Source organism: Propithecus coquereli, unplaced genomic scaffold (assembly GCF_000956105.1).
Source record: "Propithecus coquereli isolate 6110/MARCELLA unplaced genomic scaffold, Pcoq_1.0 Scaffold42, whole genome shotgun sequence".
NCBI lineage: Eukaryota > Metazoa > Chordata > Mammalia > Primates > Indriidae > Propithecus > Propithecus coquereli.
In genome coordinates, this window is record NW_012149952.1 from 174,096 (window position 1) to 189,636 (window position 15,541).

At 51.9% G+C, this 15,541-nt stretch overlaps 1 pseudogene; it reads left to right on the forward strand.

Annotated features, from left to right (window-relative positions):
- The first annotated feature begins 3,866 nt into the window (after positions 1–3,866).
- On the forward strand, positions 3,867–13,871 carry LOC105817507 (annotated as a pseudogene).
- The last annotated feature ends 1,670 nt before the right edge of the window (positions 13,872–15,541 follow it).

The following is a 15,541-nucleotide window of genomic DNA, read 5'->3' on the forward strand; positions in this document are numbered from 1 at the left end:
TGGACAGACACTCTTTAGGGCTCCTTCCCTCCTGTGGACCTGAAGCTCTGGGTTCCTCCCAGCCCAGAGCCACCTGCTCACCACATGGGTCCCCCGAAGCCCAGAGCCTCCCCTGAACCACACAGCCTGTCCCTGTCCCAACACAGGAACAGCGACCTAATGTGGGGGATTCAGTGCAAACGGAAATGCAGGATCTCATCACAGTATTCGGAGCTTCAACACAGCCACAGAGGGCACTATATTAAGTGCAGGACCCTTCTAAGCACAGGGCCCCACGTGACCACACAGGTCACATGACATGACCCTGGCCCTGTCCTGCCCTCCTGCCTCAGGTCTAGATGCCCACACTTGGGAGTGACCTCAGGGACTAAGAAGACCAAAGTTCACCAGACACAGGGAGAGACACAACCCTACTGTTCCCCCAGCCCCACAGACCCTCAGGGCAGAGAGCCCCACAGGTGATGTGACAAGGATGGAACAGGCCTCCCTCTGGGCTAGGAGAACGTGGCCAACTTGGCTCTGCAAGGAAAGGCCACATGTCCAAGTCACCCCTGAGCTCCCTGTGCCCCAGGAGGACCAGGGGCCTGGAGTCCTAAGGTAACAGGGCCCTGCACCAAATGCCCTGCAATTGAGGTCATTGTCCATCTCTGTCCAGGGGTCGGTGGCCAGAGCACTAATCTGAACGCTGATCTTTCCCTGGTCCAGGATCCAACAGATGCATCCCAGCACTGAGACCATTAAGATGTGGCCAATGTGCCTCTCCCTCCATGGAAACGTCAATGGCTCCCACTTTCTGCAAAACTCCATCCCCACCCGACCCCTGCAGGTGCTCTTCCCTCTTTGTCTGCCTCACCCCATTCTGCCCCTAGTCATAACTGTGCCCCCACAGTCCCCAAAATTCCCTTGAGCATATCCCAGGGAGATTCATTCTCAGTCTTGATGCATGCTCATGGCTGGGGCAGCTTAAAAAGAAATTGGAAAAAAATCGCAATGAAATAAACCAAACGGTGGCATAACAGACCTGGAAAATCTGAATGTGGTGTAATCTCATTGGGGTAGACTCAAAGACCTTAGATCAAGATATTGTAAAATAGAAGATATGGGGCATGATACAGCATTGAAATTTTGTGTAGAGCCTTAAAAATGCTTTAAAACTGATTTTCAAATTAAAACTCCTTAGCATGAAGACTTTTCCATCTACACTTTCCCCACTGCCCACCAGGGGGCGGCAACGTACCCCAGCCTGGAGCCTCCCTGGACGCCAACCTCCCTCAGCGCCACCCTCAGCCCGGCAGAGTCTGACCCTCACCAGCTGCCTCAGTCCTCGGTGCTCCCTGCTCTCCAAGCTCCCCACACCACTCTGTCAGCTCCTCCGCCACCAGGCGTCGGCCACCTGAAGGCCGCTCCCCCTGCAGGCAGCTCCTGCCCTCCGCACCTGCACTTTCCCAGGGAGCTCTCTGTGATCCCCAGAGTAGCTCAGCCCGCGGGGTGCCCCTGACACGTCCCTTTCACAGCCCCTCTCTCCTTCTAATTCACTCCTCGGTTCCATGCTGTTCCCTGAGTGCCTGTCTCCCCTGGTACCGGAAAACCCCATGAGCACAGGGACCACATCTGTCCTGCTCTCTGTGGAATTCCCAGGGCCCAGCCCAGTGCCCTGACACTGACAGATGCTCAATAAACCCTCATTAAATGGATGGCGACCACACAGCAGCAGCACTCACCTCCGTGGGACACCAACAGGTCAGAGCATGTCCCAGGTGGACACAGGGCACTGGTTCAGCCCGGGAAGAGGCCAGAGAGTGCCGGCGGTTGTCCCAGGGACGAGCCTTTACCCTCGGAGCCTCAGGAGGGGGAGCACAGGGGCCCTCCTAACAGTGAGGAGTCAGGACACACTCATTCCCAGAACACTGACATCCCCTCTCCACCTCTAACTTCTGGGTGACATCCCATCTCCCGGGAGGGCCTGGAAGGCAGCGTGTCCTTCCTTTTCTCACAAAGACACCAGACCCACCACAAATTTGGGATCCTCTATCCCAGAGGAAGTGGCCACGAGGGGAGGACTGAGGCCCATCCAACCACGGGAAGTCAGGAGGGGACTCCCCAGCCCTGAGGATCCCTGGTGTGTGAGGACACGTGGCTATGGTCCCTTGCAGACATGTCCCCAGCCCAAGGAGTCCTGGGGAACCAGGGGAACATCCCGTGCAGGATGGAACAGGAGAGTCCAGGATCTGCCTTTGCTCTATCTCAGAGAGGCTGAGGGTGTGAGGGGCCTCCCTCCCCTAACAGAGAAGCCCAGGGCTCTCTTGGCCACGTGTCCAGGTGGTCCTGTTGGGAGTCCTGGAGCAGATGACAGACAGGGACACAAATGACATTGAGACAGCACCCCCAGTCCTGGGATGGAGGGGACACAGGGCACTCTGGGGACCACCTCCCAGCCCAGCGTCTTCCCCCTGAAGCCTCCAGAGCCGTCTTCCCAGGCGCCTCCTTTGAAACCTCAGGGACGGGCTCCCTCGGAGACAACCTATCCCCCTGGTGGACGGTTCTCCTGACACTGGACCACGAGTCCTCTGGACAACTCCCATCCTCCTCCTGGGCTCACCCTGCACTGGATAGAGTTGGGCAGCCTGGGAACCCGCAGTGAACAGAACCTGGGCTGACCTGACCGTGCACCCTGACCTGGGGGTCAGCGCCCACCTCTGCCCAGGGCCAGCTCACACCCTTTGGAACCTGGTCAGCCTCCCTGGGGCAGTCCCTGACATTGGCCGTAGGTCTCCTTGTTCCCTCCAGGGGGCAATAGGACACAGACAACACTAAGGGAAATAATTCCCCCAGACAGGCACCTGGCTTTGGCTGAGGAGGTGGAAATGGAGCCTGATTTCCATCCCTTCCTTCAACAGACCCTTCTGGTCCCCCCCACGTACCTGCTGTGTCCTGCCTGATCCTTCCAGGGGCCTCTGAGGTCCCGGCTCTGCCAGGGGTCCCTGTGCAGATCCCCACTCCCTCCTGGCACCCCCCCATGGGGAAGGTGGGGTGACCACAGGAGGTTCAGCCGGGCAGAGGGCAGAGGCCGCCCAGGTCAGGAAGAACATGGGCGGGCCCTGAGCCATGGCTCAGCCACTAAACACAGAGAGGAAGGGTCTCCCTGAAGCCTTCCCCGGAGGACAATAGAGCCTAGAAGTCCCCAACCTCCCTGCACCACAGTCCTCTCTTCCCAGGACACGAGGAGGTCGCCCCCTCCACACCCAGGCGCTGCAGCTCCTCCTGAGACCCCTGGGCCTGGGGCTCTGTGCCTGGGTCAGGATGGTGAGGCCAGGATGGTGACTCTGGAGATAGAGGACAGGTCCCTCCCCAGTCATCACTCAGCTGCCCCTTTCAGGCCCCCAAAGCTGTCCCTGCCACTTGCCTGCTGGGCATCACCCTCCTCCCCAGAGAACTGAAGACCCGGGGCGCAGCTGGGTTTCTTTGTCACAAAGGAAACATCCCCCAGTTTGGGAGCCCCCAGGGTTCCCTGTGTGGTGCTGACAGACTTAATAGGGTCAGTGCTCGAGTGTCAGGTCATCTTCTCAGGGCACAGGGGACCCCATCAACTCTGCTTCTCAAAGTGTGTTTTAGGAACTGAAATGTAAACAGAGGGAAAGGGGAAGGAGGGACAAAGCAAGCAGGACTAGAGGGGAGGGAACAGAGAGGTGTCCTGGGCACAGATCCTGTCCCCGGCACATGTGACCGGCCAGTTCTGGGCCCCAGGGAGGAGGCTCAGCACAGAGAGAGGAAGGACAGCAGAGCTGACGAGTCAGAGCAGCCGTGCTGGGGAGTGTTTCTGGAGCAGAAGCTCTTCTGCACAGAGGACAGAGCAGGCAGCAGAGACCATGGAGCCCCCCTCAGCCCCTCCCCACAGAACGCATGTCCCCTGGCAGGGGCTCCTGCTCACAGGTGAGAGGGACAATGCCCTGGGCGTGGGCGGGAGGAGGGAGCACAGACACTGGCTGGGATCTCCTGAGGAGGACGGGGCTCTGAGAGGGCCAAAGGACTTCTGTTGGAGCCTGAAGAAGATGGAGGGGGATGTTCAACAACAAAAGTTCTCAGTGAACTAGAATTGCTAAGGGGCAAGAAAATCTCAATTGTTCTGTGTTCCTGGTGAATCATCACTGGCTACTACACTGTGAAAAATCATAATAACTATATCTGAGTGACACTTGACATAAAAACATTAACAGGGCATCAACCATTGTCCTGAGACAGCAATCTCAGAAATTGGAAAATAAACACCAGGACGTGGAGGGCCCTGGGAATGCTCATTTACTCACCCGCAGGTGTCCGCAGCCTGTCCCAGGCTCTGGGGCACAACAAAGGTCAGACACGTCCCTGTCCTCACGGAGCTCACGTCCTAGCAGGAGGAAGACAGACAAGCAGAGAGATCTCGAATGTGAGGTCAGCTGTGGACAAGAGCCACAGAGGGAATACGCAGGGAAAGGTCAGGAAGGGAAGACCCAGGGTCCCTAGAGGAGGTGGCCAGGGAAGGTCCCTCCCAAAGACGGCCCTGAGTGTGAGCAGGGATCTGAGGGCAGTGGGGGGTGAACTCTGCAGGCGCCTGGGAAGAGGACTCCAAACAGGGGCATGGCCAGTCCAGAGGCGCTGGAGTGATGGTGGTCACACTGCTGACCTTGACCCAGAGGACACACACACACTCACACACGCGCGCACACACACACACACACACACACACACTCACACTCACACATACTCCCCAAGGCTGAGGGTGAAGAGACCTGCTCAGGACCCAGGGCCCACCTTTCCATCCCAATTCACAGGTCCCAATATGGATTGATTCTCTCTCCTCCCTCCTAGTCTCACTTTTAACCTTCTGGAACCCGCCCGCCACTGGCGAAGCTATTGTTCATTCCCTGCCGTTCAATGCCTCAGAGGGCACGAATGTTTTTCTACTCGTCTACAATTGGCAATTGGATGTCTATGGCTATGGATGGAAACGACTTCGAGCGACAATCTACTTGCAACCTTTGTAATAGACACTGTAGAAAAGAGGCTGGGGCCTGCGTACAGTGGTCATGAGACTATATACCCCAATGCAACCCTGCTGTTCCGAAGTGTCACCCTGAAGGACACAGGATACTACACTCTACTAATCGTACGTAGAAGTCTCAAGAATGACCTAGCGACTGGACAGTTCCACGTATACCGTGAGTGATCCCTTTGTGACCTCTGGGTGTTGTGGGGGTAGATTAAATGGACTATGCCTGCCTCCTCCTCTGCATCATGTCCCATGTTGGGGTTTGGGCTCTTAGTGCAGGACACACACAGGGGAGGCAAATGTCAGAAGATCAGAATCCTTTCCTGCGCCCAGACCTGCAGACATTCCCTGCAGGGGAAGGACCAGTGTGATGGGTAACTCAGCAGGGGATCAGTCTCAGTTCAGCACCATGGACATGGCCCCTCCCCATGGACATGGCCCCTAAGAAGGACCCTGTAGGACCCAGTCAAGGCCTGGCCTGAGGGGCCCCCTGGGATCTTCACAGAGAAGCTCAGGCCCAGGGCTCCTGATTCCAGCTGACCCTGGGGAGCCTGGGGCAGGGCTGGGTTTTGGTCCCCTGGGCAGGGCTGACTGGAGGTATTGATTTACCAGCTGTCTGAGGGCAGCTCGGTCATCAGCCAGGGCCTGACCCCAGAGCCCCATCTGGGCAAGGGCAGAGCCAAGTCCTTCACCTGAGACTTGCTGTGGAGAGGACAGAAGGACCAGCTCCCCAGGCCATCAGCCCAAGGATGGGGAAATTAAGAGATGCCCTAGGGCTGTCAGTGTCCCCAGGGGTTGTAACTAAGGAAACGAAATATTTCTGGCAGCTGCTTGTCCACCAGGGATCAGGCCCGGGGCTGCTCACTCAAGGAGGCAGTAATAACAGATGCCGTGTGCTTGAGCAGCTCCTCTGTGCCAAGCTTTAGGTCAGATCCATGACTATTTTAAGGTTAATTCATAGATAGCCTGGCAGCTTAATATTATGTATCTTACTCTATTGTGGGGAAACTGAGGCATGGGGCGATGCAGTCACTGAACCAGTGTCACACGAAGAGGAGTGGCAGCTCAGAGTCACATGAGGTCTATGTGCAGCCACGGCTACGTCCTCTCCTCCTCCAGAATGGGGTTCTTAGGTTCCATGGATGCCAAGGTCATCCATTGGTTCGAATCCTTTCTTCTTAGGCATCCAAACCTTAGAGGAGTGAGGAGCAAATGAGAATTAATCCATTTTACTATAGAACTAAACCAACAATCAGAGTCAGGGCTGGGAATGCCCAGGCCACACCCTCAGACCCTCTGCCCACTGGACTCTAAACCACGTGCTTCCTGGTGTGTCCGTGTCACTCCCACGGAGGGTAGAGGAAAGGACGTGGCTTTCTCTCTCCCCACTCACACCCTGCACCAGCACAGGGCCAACGTGCAACACTCTCAGTAGTTCTCTGATGAAAGAGGGAATGAATGAATGATCCACAACCTCTTCAGAGACTGGATCCTGGATGCAGAATCCTAGGAGGTTCTGACCACGCCTGTTCCCTGCCCCTCAGGGCTCAGACCCTGCCACAGACCTTTACTCTCTTCTAGAGTAACACTCCTTCCAGCAATGAGTATCAGACCCTTGTGTATTACTGATAATTTTCACAGGGAAGAAGTTTAGCTGCTGCTCAAATTTCTATCCCATCTGACCAACACACATGGTCCATGAGGACAAGATTTCCAGCACGTTCATGCTCTCCTCTTTCCACAAGTCTGTTCTGCACTTGCAAATGTCCATGTGTGTTTCTGGAAAGATCCACATGGTCCTCACCTGTCCCTGCAGGGGGAGAAGGGACATTAAAGACCAAAGACAGGGAACATGGTTCTGCTCCAAAGTGACCTGCTCCTGCCTGAGCCCTCACTCTTTCTAGATAATTCCTGGAATCTCCTCCATCACTTATTGGATCACTGGCCAAGTCAGTCCCTGTCACCTGGGCAGAACTGCCCCACCTCAGGCCTTGCAGCCTGAGAATTCAACTGGCCCGTAGACTTGCTCCTGGTCTTCCTGTGTTATTTCCACTCAACACCCAGGCCCCGCCATCATCCATCTCTAGGGTATCCTTCAGAAGTGAGGCCTCAGAGAAAACACCTCGGCTGGGCAATGTAGGACTGTGCAGCTGGAAGGGACTCAGCACCCACATGTCCCGTGGCCGCTCAGGCAGTCAGCAGGTAAGGAGAGGACCATGAAAGGCTCTAGGGAATCTCTGACTCCTGGTCCTGTGTCTGTCCACAACCCAACACAGCTGCCGCTTAATTCACACTTGAGAAAAGCTGTGCATCTCGCAGACAGAGCAGGTGGCCTCATGTTCTCTGAGCCCTGAGATCATCAAGCATCTGTCTCGTGACACGCACACCTGCCTTGGTCCTTAAGGACTAAGGTTGGCTTAGAGGTGAGAGACTCTAAATCTGATTGAAAGATGCCTTTGGAGGAATCAAAGGTACCACACAGGACAATCATCTGTTATCCGCACAGCGGAGTTACCCAAACTCTCCATCACAAGCAACAACTCCAAGCCCAGGGAGGATGAACACTCTTAACCTCAACCTACAAACCAGAAACTCAGGACACAAAATACCTGTAGCGGATAAACAGTCAGAAACCACTGGTCAATCTCAGGATGGAGCTGTCCAAGGACATCAGGACTGCCATTTTACTCAGTGTCACAAGGGATGACCCAGGACCCTTTGTGTGTGAAACATAGAACTCAGTGCCAGCCACAGTGACCCAGTCACCCTGATTGTGCTCTGTGAGTATCTTCTGTTCCACTGTGGCAGGAGCTACCAGCCCAAATCCACACGGACAGACCCAGGCCACTCAATCCCTCTGGGTCCAAGCGCACAGACCCTCACCTGTGGACACACAGACTGGCCAAGACTTCCTGTCCCAGGAAAACCTTAATCAAGAACAGGAGGAAGGGACTGCTCCTGTCCTGGGAGGCTCGGGGCCAACAACCTGTGATGGGAGAAACAGGTTAATGTCTCAGGATCAGACTCAGTGAATGCAGGGTTATTGCTGTGACCTTTCTATTTAAGACATGGTGTCTCACTATGTTACCCAGGCTGGTTTAACTCCTGGCCTCACGTGATTCTCTTGCCTCAGTCTCTGACCACCATGCTCAGCTTGCTTGGAACATTTTAAAACAAGATTGGGACACAGCTCAGAGGGACACCGTAGCCCTTCTACAGACCAGGAGCTTCCCTTTCCCTCTGGTGACATCATGTGTGGCTTTATTCTCTTTGTCCAGATGGCCCCGATGGCCCCACCATCTGCCCCCGCCAGACTCCTATTACCATCCACGGGCAAACCCCAATCTCTCCTGCCACGTGGCCTCTAACCCGCCTGCACAGTATTCCTGGCTTATCAATGTGAGTCTCTAGCAACCCACACAAGAGCTCTTCATCCCCAACGTCACTGGGGATGAAGGCCCTGCGCCTCCCGTGCCCACAATTCTGCCACTGGCTTCTATAGGACCACAGGCAAGAATATCACAGTCTCTGAGCTCACACCTGTAATCCCAGTGTTTTGAGGGGCAGAGGAGGGATGATCGCTGGAGGCCAGGAGTTAAAAACCAACCTAGGCAACATAGTGAGAGCCCGTCTCTACAAAAAAAATTTAAAAATTTGTTGGGTGTGGTGACATGCACCTGTCTGTGGTGAAGCAGGAGGATCTCTTGAGCCCAGGAACTCAAGGTTACAGTAAGCTGTGATCACACCAAGGCACTGCAGCCTGGATGACAGAGCGAGATTCTGTCTCTAGTAAACGGATCCCTGGAACATCAGCCCTGAGCTCTGGGTTGGAGTCTGTTCCTTTTCAGAGAAGAACCAGGAAGAAATGATTTCCCAGCCTAAGTCCTGGGCACAAACAAGTCCCAGCTTCCCCCTGAGCCCTCCCACTCCGTCTCTGCAGACTGTCTCCTCCCCTGGCTTCTCTGATTTTGCGTACCTGAACTTGGGTCTTGCCTGGAGTGTGGGGAGGGGGTTCCCTCAGCCCCAGAGAGCCCCATCTAGTGGGAAAGGCTTCACAGAGGCGGGGGGAGGAAGGATCCTCAAGGTCAAGTGGCTTCTCTCTGTCACCAATACATCCCTCTCTGTCACCTCTTTTCTTTTACCTACTCCATGAGCTACAAGGAACATAGGGGGTTTTGAAATAGGGTCACATTATTTTTCCCCAAATGAGAAGATGAAACCCCCTCGGAGGAGGGATGAGCATTTTGAAACTCTGCTCCCGGCTCACCTGGTGACCGGCTCTGCTCTGACTCCATCTGGGGTGGGACGGGCCATGTGGAGAAGGTGTCCAGACGGCCTGGCCTGAATCTGGCCACATCATGCTGCCGGAGCCTTCCCCTGGTGAAGCTGCAGGAAAATGGGAAGAGAGCCAGGGGGTAGACTGCTGACCTGTGTCCTGGCTCTGAAGTCACCAACTACTTAAAGCTGTGGACACAGCACCTGTGACACACCACAGAGAACAGCAAGCGATGGCCTCGTGGAGAAACAGGGAGATCTACTCATGGAGTCTCTGCATGGCGTGGGGAAGGGGAAGTGCCAAAAATGCGTGTTGACAGAGAGGGCACGAGCACCAGTCTTTTATTTTAGTTGTGGCAAAATACATATAACATAAAATTTACCATCTTAAACATTTTTAGCAGACGGTCTAGTGGCATTAAGCACAACCACATTGTTTTGCTACATCACCCCCATCCACCCACAGACTTCTTTTCATCTTCCAAAACTGACAGTCTGTGCCCATTAAACACTAATTCCCCATTTCCCATCCCCTGGCCCCTGGCAGCCACCATTCTACTTTCTGTGTGTATGACTTGATTACTCCAGGTACCTCATACAAGTGGAATCACACGGTGTGTTTCCTTTTGCGACGGGATTATTTCATTTAGCATAACGTTTTCTAGTCTCATCCACGTTGTGGCATGTGTCAGAGTTTCCTTTCTCTGAAAGATTGAACCCTATTCCATCGTATGCACGTACCACCTGGTGTTTATCCACTCATCTGTCTACGGGCACGTAGGTTGTTTCCACATTTTGGCACCTGTGAATGACGCTGCCATCCCAGGGATGTGCAACTCTCTTCAAGACCCTGATTTCATTACTTTTGGATATATACCCCCAGCGTGATTGCTGGATCATGTGGCACTTCTATGTTAAATTTTTCAGGGAATCACAATACCATTTTCACAGATCATGAAGCATTTTGTATTCCCATCAACACTGCACAAGGGTTCCAATTTCTCCACATTGTCCCCAGCACTTGTTATCTTCTGGGCTTTTTTTTTTTTTTTTAGGAGCCATCATAATGGCTGTGAGGGGGTACCTCATTATGGTTTTGTTTTTGTTTTTGTTTTTTTTCTGAGACAGAGTCTCACTTGGTCGCCCGGGCTAGAGCGAGTGCCGTGGCATCAGCCTAGCTCACAGCAACCTCAAACTCCTGGGCTCAAACAATTCACCTGCCTCAGCCTCGCACCTGCCTAGCACCCAGAGTGCTAGGATCACAGGCATGAGCCACCGTGCCCGGCCCTCATTATGGTTTTGCTTTGCAATTCCCCAATGATTAGTGATGTTCACATCTTTCATGTGGTTATTTTCCATTAGTAGATCTTTGGGAAAATGTCTATTCAAGTCCTTGGCCTATTTTTCAATCAATTCATTTTGTTTCTTGTTGTTGAATTATACAAGTACTTTATACATTCTGGTTATTAACCTCTTATGAGATGTATGATTTGCAAACATTTTTCCCATTCTGTAAGTCACATTTTCACTTTGTCGATTGTGTCTTTTGCTAAACAGAAGTTTTTAATTTGGAGATACTCCAATTCATCTGTGTTTACTTTTGTTACCTGTGTTTTTGGTGTCATATCCAGAAACCACTGCCAAACCCAAGGTCTTGGAGCTTTCCTCGTACATTTTTTTCTCACAGTTTTCTAATTTTAGGTATAATGTTGAGGTCTTTGATCCTTTCTGAGTTAGTATTTGACTATGGTGTAAGGCAAGGGACTAACTTCAGTTTTTTAAACAAGTGGATGTCCAGATTTCCCAGCACTATTTATTGAAAAAGACTGTGCTTTCCCCAATGGATGGTCTTGGCAACTTTGTCGGAAATCCTTTCAGCATATATGTGAGCGTTTATCTCCGCAATCTCCGCAATCTCCGTCAATCTCCGCAAGAGAGACCAATGGAATATAGACCTATTCCATTGGTCTATATGTCTTTTTATGCCAGGAGCACACTATTTTGATTACTGTAGCTCTGTAGTAGGTTTCAAAACTGGAAGTGTGAGACCTCCAATTTTGTTCTTTTTAAAAATATTTTTGGCTATTCTGAGTACCTTGGAATTCCATATGAATTTCAAGATGGATTTTCTATTTCTGCAAAACCTGTCACTGAGACATTTACAGGAATTTTATTCTGTATATAGTTGTGGGGAGTTCTGGCATCTTAAAAATAGTTACTCTTCCAATTCATGAACACAGGGTGTCTTCATATTTATCTGTCTCCTCTTTAATTTGTTTCTGCATCATTTCATATTTTTCAGCACAAGTCTTTCATCTCCTTGATTAGTTTTATGCTTGTGTTTTTTTCTGTCTGATGCTATTGTAAATGAATTGTTTTATTAATTTCCTTTTCTCATTGTTTATAGTGTATAAAACACAACTGTTTTTTGCCTGTTAATTTTATATCTTGCAACTTTGTAAACTTTATTAGTTCTAACAAGTGTCTTGTGTGTGTGTGGAATCATATGGTTTACCACATGTAAGATCATGTCATTTGCACAATTTTTCTTCTTCCTTAGAAATTTGGATGCCTTTATTTCTTTTCTGGCCTATTTGTTCCAGGCAGGACTTCAAGTACTATGTTGAATTGAAGTGATAAAAGCAACATACCTGGCTGGCCTGAGTGCAATGGTCTTTACAACTAATTGATCACAACCAGTTAGAGATTTCTTTGTTCCTTTTCCAGTTCACTTCTTCACTGGACTAGCCTTAAAAATAAAACAAACCCAAACAAAATAACACCATCCTGTCTTGTTCCTGATTTTAGAGGAAGAGTTTTCATGTTTCTTTTTGAGTCGGATGTTAATTGTAGAATTTTCATGTGTGGCCTTTATTGTGTTGAGGCACACTTCTTCTATTCCGAGGAGTGCCAGTCTTTTGTCAAAACTGTGAACGCTTCTCTCTCGAGATTTCCTTCACTGTGGTATTCAATATGCAGACCAGGAAGTAAAAATTTTCTTAGATTGAGAAATCCTTTAGGTTGGAACCTCTCCAGGTAGGTCCTAAGATCTTAAAGACTGAGTTGGGTGTCCTTGTTCCATAATAAAATATCCCACAAGAGGAAATGGCCTCCTTATTTCATGAAAATCTGTCCTGGGCAAACTATGAACAAAGCTGGCAAGAACACCTTCCCCAGCATACCCAGAAGTTCGTAGGAGGCATGAGGTCTGATCTTTATGCAGTCATAGAAAGTGCCAGGAAAGGGTCACCCACAAGTCAACGGGAGAAACATTCCACCTGGTGGTGAGGACACTGGACACACAGGATGAGAAGAGGTTCCTCTTGCAGATACAATGGTGATGTCCCAGGGAGTCAGCCTGGGGTGATCTGGGGTCTGAGGGTCAGAGGGGAGGTGCTGCCCTCTCCTTACAGATCGTCATCTGAACAAAGACATCCAACTTTCTGCAGAAGGTCTGGGCCATCCCCTGGGTGGTCATTCACTGGGTACTCAGCTCACTGGGCAAAGCTAACCTGAGATCTCTGAGGAAAGAGAGTGTCCCCAGGCCCCAGGCCACGCTCAGTCGGTTACCTCCTCTGTCCGCAGGACCAATGGCTCAGTCCTCCGTCTGAGCCAGCAGCACCACTGTCACAGAAAAGAGGAGCCCCTGGTACTGACCTGCCTCACAGATGACACTGGAACCTCCAACCCTTCAGTAAGCACAGTCTGCAGGCCACGGAGGAGATGGAGCTGTCCTGAGACCACAGTGTGCTCAGCATAGACCCTGACAGGAGGGAGGATGCCGGGGAGTGTCAGTGTGAGGTCTCCACCCTGGTCAGTTCCAGCAAAAGTGACCCTCTCAGGCTGACTGTGAAATGTGAGTCATCTGAGTCCCCTCCTATCAGTTAGTAAACTGTTAAGTTGATTTTTTTCCTTTAAGGCAATCATTGTGATGCGCTTACTTTATAGCTGTGATGAATAATCAATGGGATGAAGGTGGAAAGTCCTTGGCAGATTTGCATTCAGTCAATAAATGCTCAAAACTGTGACCTGATGCTGTCATTACTGTTGGCTTAAGGTCCCATTCAACACCAGACCCCACTGCTTGTCCATCTCACTGTGCCATCTCCACAGTGAGGGTGACACCATGTTCTGTAGGGAAAGGGATGCCCTGGACCGAGACCCAACAAGAGACAGACACTGACAAGGACGTGATCCTTCCCTCATGGGGTTTCACCATCACCCAGGAAAGATGCTCCCAGGCACCCCTGCTCACAGCAGACACAAGCCCAGGCTGAACCACACTAGGGATGAACCCGAAAAGCCTGGATACCTCCACCCTCCATGTCTGCACCAGCCCTGCAGGACTCATCCTCCTCAACCTGCACCCTCAGTTCCCAGGTTAAAGGGAGAGGCCTTCACCGCAAAAGGCACAAGAGATTCTTGCAAAAATTAACATCCGGCAGAGAGAATCCACAGGGTGTCCATGTGGGGCCGGGTCTTGGTCCTCCCCTCAAGTTCCCCAAGGCTCAGGGGCTCTCGCTCTGGCATCTTCCTCTCTCCACAGGCTCTGGGAACTGTGCACTCCTGAGCTGCCCTTCTGCTCTCCCTGACCCCATGGGGGGCAGCTCTGCACAGCAAGTACCAAGATGCACAAGTCCAGAGGGCGCCCTCCCGAGAGTACAACACCCGGTGCTTACAGGGCTGCCCCCTTGTGGTCCTGGCCAGTGGTGCTGCCCCTCTCTCTAATGCACAGACCATAGCTCCTCTGACCACTCAGCCATCCTGGTGTGCTCCACCCCCCCTCCACACCTGTCCCAGGAAGCTCTCAGTGTCCCTGCCCTGAGCATGGGGGTAAGGATCGTGCCCCATAGAACCAGCCTATGGGGGCTCATCCAGAGAAGGGACAGGACTGAGGACCCCAGGAGAGGAGCCCCTCACACTGCCACCAGGCAGGTGACTAGTGAGTGAGCACCCAGGAACCCCTGGGCTGAGCTCTCACTGCCTCCCACAGGCTTCCCCAAAGGGGACCCAGGCATCTGCCGACGTCTGTAAGGTGGGCTCTGGAGAGGCCAGGGGAGGCTGGGTGGTTGTGATGCTGGGAGGTGGGCACGGAATGTGCTGGATGTAAGGGGCTTGAGAGAAGCCTGGGGACAGGGCAGGCCCTGGGCCTAAGAGTGCACAGGAGCCAGGGCGGGGGCGGCGGGGAGGTCAGGAGGCTCCCACCTACTCCCTCCCCGTCAGGGGGAGAGCAATGGGCCCAGCGGGCTCTCAGGAAATGAGCGTCCTCTGTTCCTGGAGACAAAGCTTGGGGCTCTGCCTGGGGCAGAGGCAGCACCTGCCCGTCCTTTGGCACACAGGACCATGGGGCCCTTTGCTCTCTGATGCACAGCGAGGTTCCTGCTGTTCAGAAATGAACGTGGGTCCTTTCTCTCAGCTGACCTCCTCCTCCTCCCAGAGTCTCAACCAAAAAGTGGGCATCTCAAATCTTAACATCCAATATCACAACCATGTGAGAAAGGCTAAGATAAATGGACTAAAAATACCAAATTGGAACAACTGAGCACAGAGATATTGCTGGTGGGAATAGAGGTTTGTTCAGCTATTGGGCAGGAGAATCTAAAATGTGTAGATATCTTAGGAGATGTTCCAGCATATACAATGATATTTACGCCCAAGGAAATCAGTTAGGCCCACCAAAGTACAGGTATCAGAATGTCCAAATCAGTGTTATTCAGAAAAGCCAAAAAGTGTAACAATCCAAATGTCCAATGGGACAATGGTTGAATCCTGGGGTGTATTCCCACTAAAGGACATTCCACAACACGGGACAGGAATGGATTGCTGCCACACACAACAGGGGTAACCTCACATGGATAGAGCGAAAAGAGAGGAGCTGGTGCAGAGGGGAAAACAATGAATGACTCTACTTATACACAGGTCCCAAAGAGGCAAAACCAATCTCTGGTGCTGGAGATCGGAGTGGAGGGGACGTTGGGCTTGCAATGGCTGGGAAAGGGATGAGAGTGTGCTTGGTGCAGGCAACATTCTCTATCTCGATCTGGGCAGTGGTTTCATGGGCACACACAGATGCAGGAATTACTGCTCTATTCATTTTACTTCACAAAATACAGAGTGTGAAATCTCTTCAGGTTAAACAATATCCACAAAACAATCAACACACCAGCTCACTCCAATCTTATGCAACTCTTGCCGAGAATAGGAAAAATAAAGAATACACATTAGCTCAGTTTATGTGGC